Consider the following 7,445-nt stretch of genomic DNA (forward strand, 5'->3'; position numbering starts at 1 on the left):
CTCACAGATCTCGATCAGTAAGCCCTTTTGGGCGAAACGCGTTAGTTGTGAGCTCATAGGGGTTGAGCCTGTTGCAGTATTTGTCGGCTTCAAAAAACCGGAACCTGTGTGAAGTCATCGGTAGGCAGAGAGTTCCCTTTTTCAGACTCTTGTACAAAGCTACATTGTTGCTTCCCAACCAACCCAGACATCCAGAAATCAGTTTTTGTTTTTTTTGCCCCAAAATTTATTTTTAGAATAATTGAGCGGAGACATTTTCTGTGAATCCATGAGGATCACTTTATTTTTTTTTTTGTAATGAAAATATCATTGACAGGGACCCAGTGTCCACAGGAATTTAGTACAAAGATATGTTATCTGGGAAATGTAAAAAATGGACGTCTCCTGGACTAAAAAGAAACGCGTAGAAAACAAAAACTTCTCAAATGGATTAATAATGTTGAGAATGAAGATTTTATTAGTTAACTGATGTTAGTTTGCAGCTTCTCATTTCCCTTTGTGATGGATCAACAATGTATAGAAGGTGCCTCTCCCCCCACTGCCCCCCTTTTATACCAATCGGCAACATGGCCGCCTCTTTCTGCCAGATCTAAAAATCACCGAAAAAGAAATGAGTACAAAACAGAAAGTTCTTGGAAATGGATTAGTAACATTGAAGATGAAGATGAAGATTTACTGGAATTAATTGCCGTTAGTCTGCAGCTTCTTCTTTCCCTTTCTGATGGATCTTCAATGAATGTATTTAAGGTGCGTCACTCACACCGCCCCTTCTACCATCACCGATCAGAAACATGGCCGCCCCCCCCTTCTTCTACCACCATCACTGATTGGAAACATGGCTGCCCCTTCAACTACCACCATCATCGATCGGAAACATGGCCGCCCCCCTTCTTCTACCACCATCACCGATCGGAAACATGGCCGGCCACCCTTCTTCCATCATCACGGATCAGGAACATGGCCGCCGCCGCCCCCCCCCCTTCTTCTACCACCATTGTTGATCGGAAACATGGCCGGCCCCCCTTCTTCTACCACCATCACTGATCGGAAACATGGCTGCCCCCCCCTTCTTCTACCATCACCGATCGGAAACATGGCCGCCGCCCCTTCTTCTACCACCATCACTGATCAGAAACATGGCCGCCTCCCCTTCTACCACCATCACTGATCGGAAACATGGCCGCCTCCCCTTCTTCTACCATCACTGATCGGAAACATGGTCGCCCCCCCTTCTTCTACCACCATCACCGATCGGAAACATGGCCGCCCCTTCAGCTACCACCATCACCGATCGGAAACATGGCCGCCCCCCTTCTACCACCATCACCGATAGGAAACATGGCCGCCGCCCCCCCCCCTTCTTCTATCACCGATCAGAAACATGGCCGGCCACCCTTCTTCCATCATCACCGATCAGAAACATGGCCGCCGCCCCCCCCCCCTTCTTCTACCATCACCGATCAGAAACATGGCCACCCCCTTCTTCTACCATCACCGATTGGAAACATGGCCGCCCCCCCCTTCTTCTACCACCATCACCGATCGGAAACATGGCCGTCCCTTCTTCTACCATCACCGATCAGCAGCATGACCCCCGCCCCTTATACCTTCACTGATCGATAACGCAGCCGTCCCTTCCTGTACCATCACCGATCGGCAACGCAGCCGTCCCTTCCTGTACCATCACCGATCGGCAACGCAGCCGTCCCTTCCTGTACCATCACCGATCGGCAACGCAGCCGTCCCTTCCTGTACCATCACCGATCGGCAACGCAGCCGTCCCTTCCTGTACCATCACCGATCGGCAACGCAGCCGTCCCTTCCTGTACCATCACAGATCGGTAACGCAGCCGTCCCTTCCTGTACCATCACCGATCGGCAACGCAGCCGTCCCTTCCTGTACCATCACCGATCGGCAACGCAGCCGTCCCTTCCTGTACCATCACCGATCGGCAACGCAGCCGTCCCTTCCTGTACCATCACAGATCGGCAACGCAGCCGTCCCTTCCTGTACCATCACAGATCGGCAACGCAGCCGTCCCTTCCTGTACCATCACCGATCGGTAACTCAGAGGTCCCTTCCTGTACCATCACCGATCGGTAACGCAGCCGTCCCTTCCTGTACCATCACCGATCGGTAACGCAGCCGTCCCTTCCTGTACCATCACCGATCGGTAACGCAGCCGTCCCTTCCTATACCATCACCGATCGGCAACTCAGCCGTCCCTTCCTGTACCATCACCGATCGGCAACGCAGCCGTCCCTTCCTATACCATCACCGATCGGTAACTCAGAGGTCCCTTCCTATACCATCACCGGTCAGCAACGCAGCCATCCCTTCCTATACCATCACCGATCGGCAACGCAGCCGTGCCTTCCTATACCATCACCGATCGGCAACACAGCCGTCCCTTCCTGTACCATCACCGATCGGCAACACAGCCGTCCCTAACTATACCATCACCGATCGGCAACACAGCCGTCCCTTCCTATACCATCACCGATCGGCAACACAGCCGTCCCTTCCTATACCATCACCGATCGGTAACGCAGCCGTCCCTTCCTGTACCATCACCGATCGGCAACTCAGCCGTCCCTTCCTATACCATCACCGATCGGCAACGCAGCCGTGCCTTCCTATACCATCACCGATCGGCAACTCAGCCGTCCCTTCCTATACCATCACCGATCGGCAACTCAGCCGTCCCTTCCTGTACCATCACCGATCGGTAACTCAGAGGTCCCTTCCTGTACCATCACCGATCGGTAACTCAGAGGTCCCTTCCTATACCATCACCGATCGGCAACGCAGCCGTCCCTTCCTATACCATCACCGATCGGCAACTCAGCCGTCCCTTCCTATACCATCACCGATCGGCAACGCAGCCGTCCCTTCCTATACCATCACCGATCGGCAACGCAGCCGTCCCTTCCTATACCATCACCGATCGGCAACGCAGCCGTCCCTTCCTATACCATCACCGATCGGCAACGCAGCCGTCCCTTCCTATACCATCACCGATCGGCAACTCAGCCGTCCCTTCCTATACCATCACCGATCGGCAACGCAGCCGTCCCTTCCTATACCATCACCGATCGGCAACGCAGCCGTCCCTTCCTATACCATCACCGATCGGCAACGCAGCCGTCCCTTCCTATACCATCACCGATCGGCAACGCAGCCGTCCCTTCCTATACCATCACCAATCGGCAACTCAGCCGTCCCTTCCTATACCATCACCGATCGGCAACGCAGCCGTCCCTTCCTATACCATCACCGATCGGCAACGCAGCCGTCCCTTCCTATACCATCACCGATCGGCAACGCAGCCGTCCCTTCCTATACCATCACCAATCGGCAACTCAGCCGTCCCTTACTATACCATCACCGATCGGCAACGCAGCCGTCCCTTCCTGCTGGGTCATCTATAAAGGACGTTGATGTTAGGCGCACACACACGCAATGACGCTCATCAACGACTCAACATATTCTGTAATCTGCTTATTGGATGGATACAAATAACTTCCTCTAACATTTATTACTCGTCCCTTTTCGCGTGTGGAGTGTAGCGCCCCCTCTGGTTGTATATATTCGGTGTATAAGGGCTCCTTCCCACCATAGGGTTCCAAAACAAAAACCACACGAAGCTAAACGCCCCCCAAAAAGGCGCCGGAGCTTCTTTGGGTCATTTGCTGCCAATAGGGAGACTTAGGCAAAGGAATGGGCTGCTCTGTGCATGTTGCGTGTGAATGAGGCCTAGGGGGCTCCCGGGCACGTGCGTGGTATTTCCTGCAGTCTATGTCCCGGTGACCAATCTCACCAAACATGGAAGAAATCGTCCAATGGGGACACTGGCTCCAGGAACAACCAGGGCGGCATTTCCACCACTTTGGAAAGACTCTCTCTCATTTCCCGTTGGGTCAATGGACAGGAAGTGAAGAAAATCTCCCCCCAAAACTCGACAATTTAACCATTTCTTACTTTATTCAGGGAAAAAGTTTTGGATTTAGAAACAGGTTGGCTCCCACAGGCTACTTCCAGTAGGAAATGCTAGTTTTCTGGCAGTCTCGCTGGTCTGATTGAAAGTTTCCTCCATACCTGGCAGGTGAAGGCAAGCTCAAAACATTATTGTACATCACAGGGCAGTGTGGAGGCTGAGCTCTGTTGCCTCCAGAATATGACATGCATGGAGTTTGTATGTTCCCGCCCTGATCATAAAGGCATCGAGTTCAATGAGCCGACTTTCACCCGTCCCGGCACTACCGCCTGCAGGAGAGACATCGATAGGATCCTTCCAGGCACAACACACAGGATACTGCACATGGGACAGGGCTCTAGGCGGCCATTATTGTCTCTGAAAATGCTGGTTGCCTGACTATCAACGATTGTTTGGCTTCCAAAATGTAGAAGACGATCCAGAAACTTGCACACAGACGAAGAATTTGGATGTTTTTTTCTCCAGTTTGCTGAATGCTCGTGTCCGGTCAATGACGTGAGTGGTGGGAGTTGGACACAACCGACAGAGGCCAACGATGGGATCTCCCGCATTTCTCATGACAGGTGCACTTTACAGCCATGCCGGAAATGGCCGGAGCCATAGAGGTTGCCCTGAGCTCACCTTTAATATTCTGGCAGAGCAAAGGCCAACCCATACCGGTCACCGAGTTCTGATTGGTTAATGTGAGAGGCCGCACTTTGCATTATCCTATGAGATCTGACCTTCTCTACAAGGCAGCCTATGATAGGTTGGCAGATCTGTGACCTCACAAAGCTGGCCATAGACTTGTATCGGTATTCACCCCCCCCCCCCGCCAAAAAAGCCTGCAACTTCACTATAGGCTGGGGGTTGGGAGTGGACCAGCGGGACTTCACGAAGGCTTTACATGTCCAATTCCGAGGGGCTCCAATCTTCTAAATCGGTTATTGGATGCGGCGGGCCAGAAAGTTTTGTCCCGAAATATTCCTTCCACTTTATAAAGGAGAACTCGGGACCAACCACAAGGGGGAAGAAAATAATAAAGACCCAAATGATAAGGGTCCCTTTTTTTGGCAGAAGAGCTCACGCTCCACATCGGTTTCAGCCAACTTTATCTACAAAGGCTTGAGGCTCCGTTCACACTTCAGCGATCTTAAATGTTACTAAACCCCGGACCCCGCATTCGCCACCTCCGCTCTCCCCGGACCCCGCACTCGCCTAGTCCGCTCTCCCCGGACCCCGCACTCGCCTAGTCCGCTCTCCCCGGACCCCGCACTCGCCTAGTCCGCTCTCCCGGGACCCCGCACTCGCCACATCCGCTCTCCCGGGACCCCGCACTCGCCTAGTCCGCTCTCCCGGGACCCCGCACTCGCCTAGTCCGCTCTCCCGGGACCCCGCACTCGCCTAGTCCGCTCTCCCCGGACCCCGCATTCACCTAGTCCGCTCTCCCCGGGCCCCGCACTCGCCACCTCCGCTCTCCCCGGACCCCGCATTCACCTAGTCTGCTCTCCCCGGGCCCCGCACTCGCCACGTCCGCTCTCCCCGGACCCCGCATTCACCTAGTCCGCTCTCCCCGGGCCCCGCACTCGCCACCTCCGCTCTCCCCGGACCCCGCATTCACCTAGTCTGCTCTCCCCGGGCCCCGCACTCGCCACGTCCGCTCTCCCCGGACCCCGCATTCACTATATCCGCTCTCCCCAGACCCCGCATTCACTATATCCGCTCTCCCCGGACCCCGCATTCACTATATCCGGTCTCCCCGGACCCCGCACTCACTACATCCGCTCTCCCCGGACCCCGCACTCACTACATCCGCTCTCCCCGGACCCCGCACTCACTACATCCGCTCTCCCCGGACCCCGCACTCACTACATCCGCTCTCCCCGGACCCCGCACTCACTACATCCGCTCTCCCCGGACCCCGCATTCACTACATCCCCTCCCCCCGGACCCCGCATTCACTACATCCCCTCCCCCCGGACCCCGCATTCACTACATTCGCTCCCCCCGGACCCCGCATTCACTACATTCGCTCCCCCCGGACCCCGCATTCACTACATCCGCTCTCCCCGGACCCCGCATTCACTACATCCGCTCTCCCCGGACCCCGCATTCACTACATCCGCTCTCCCCGGACCCAGCATTCACTACATCCGCTCTCCCCGGACCCCGCATTCACTATATCCGCTCTTCCCGGACCCCGCATTCACTATATCCGCTCTCCCCGGACCCCGCATTCACTATATCCGCTCTCCCCGGACCCCGCATTCACTATATCCCCTCTCCCCGGACCCCGCATTCACTATATCCCCTCCCCCCGGACCCCGCATTCACTATATCCGCTCTCCCTGGAGACAGCTCTCATTGACTGACATGGGATTGGACGTGTCATGTGACTTGGGGGGTCTCAGAAGTCGCGGCAGCGTGAACTGAGCCCAAGTAAGACACGAGGGTCCCTGTGCACATTCCGCCCCAAGCCTCTGCAGACTACGTGATCCGAGTCAAAAGTCAACTCCAGTCGAAGGTGATCCGGTGAAATGCCGGTCTCTCCGTATCTCCAGAGCTCCGGCCACCCTGGTGCTCCGATATTCAAACTCTGACCTCAGAAGAGGTGACCCTAAAGCCGGCTTCATCTGCTAAGGGCTCCTTCACACTAGCAGTTGGGGGGGCATTTAAACCCAGGGGCTGAGCCACATTTTTCCTGCCCCCATTAGATGCAGGTGAGGTGTACACATGCCGTGGCCACAAAGCTTTGCGTCACAGCTGCAGCGGGAGTTATACCGCCCCCCCCAATTGCTTTCAGCAGGTGTAGCACCCACTGAACATGGTCCATGCAGGTGACCGGGGCCTCTGCAAGCCCCCCGAACCCTTGTATAATGCATGTGGCTGCAGCGATTGGGGCAGGAGTTCAGGGGCTAAAGCAGGGCAACGCCTTCTCATCACTTATCAAATGCTCTCTGAAGAGAAATCTGCATTCATATTGCTCTTCAGAGAAAAAGCAAATGTAAAGGAGCCCTTAGCTTCCCTCCCTGAGGGTAGGAGTGGGCGGACCCAAGCTTGACTCGGCCAAAGTCAGCATTTGCATAATACACCCCCCCCCTTCCCGAGCTCTGAGGATTACGTGCGGGCACGGTGCGCTGGGTGCAGTACAGGTCACCTTTAAGTATCCATTGTTGTCAATGTCAGAGTGGGAGGAGACAAATCAGCTACTTGCCTGGCCCTGAGCCAATCACAATCCACCATTATGAAGCCCAACCCCCAACCTGTCCTCCTGTACACTTAATGCGCCAATCTAACAAAAGTAAAGAATATTGAAACATTTCTCCCGCTAACCGTGTTCTGGGTAGAACTCCGCCCCTAACCGCATATCTGGATAAAACCGCAGCCTTGCCCCGCCCCCTAAGACATGGAAGCTCGTCTATGCCAACAACGCACTGCAGACTGACCCCCCCCCCCCCCCCCGGGCAG

The 7,445-nt window shown here is 55.2% G+C and overlaps 1 long non-coding RNA gene across 1 annotated transcript; it reads right to left on the reverse strand.

Annotated features, from left to right (window-relative positions):
- Positions 1-254: 254 nt before the first annotated feature.
- On the reverse strand, positions 255-5,160 carry LOC149427469 (uncharacterized). The gene is made up of 2 exons (XR_016311268.1): positions 930-5,160; positions 255-887 (listed from the first exon to the last, which is right to left on the reverse strand). It is a non-coding gene; the product is annotated as an uncharacterized LOC149427469 (long non-coding RNA).
- Between the last annotated feature and the right edge of the window lie 2,285 nt (positions 5,161-7,445).

This window comes from Staurois parvus, unplaced genomic scaffold (genome assembly GCF_062004578.1).
Source record: "Staurois parvus isolate SC_StPar_1 unplaced genomic scaffold, SC_StPar_1.0 ptg003733l, whole genome shotgun sequence".
Classification (NCBI taxonomy): Eukaryota; Metazoa; Chordata; class Amphibia; order Anura; family Ranidae; genus Staurois; species Staurois parvus.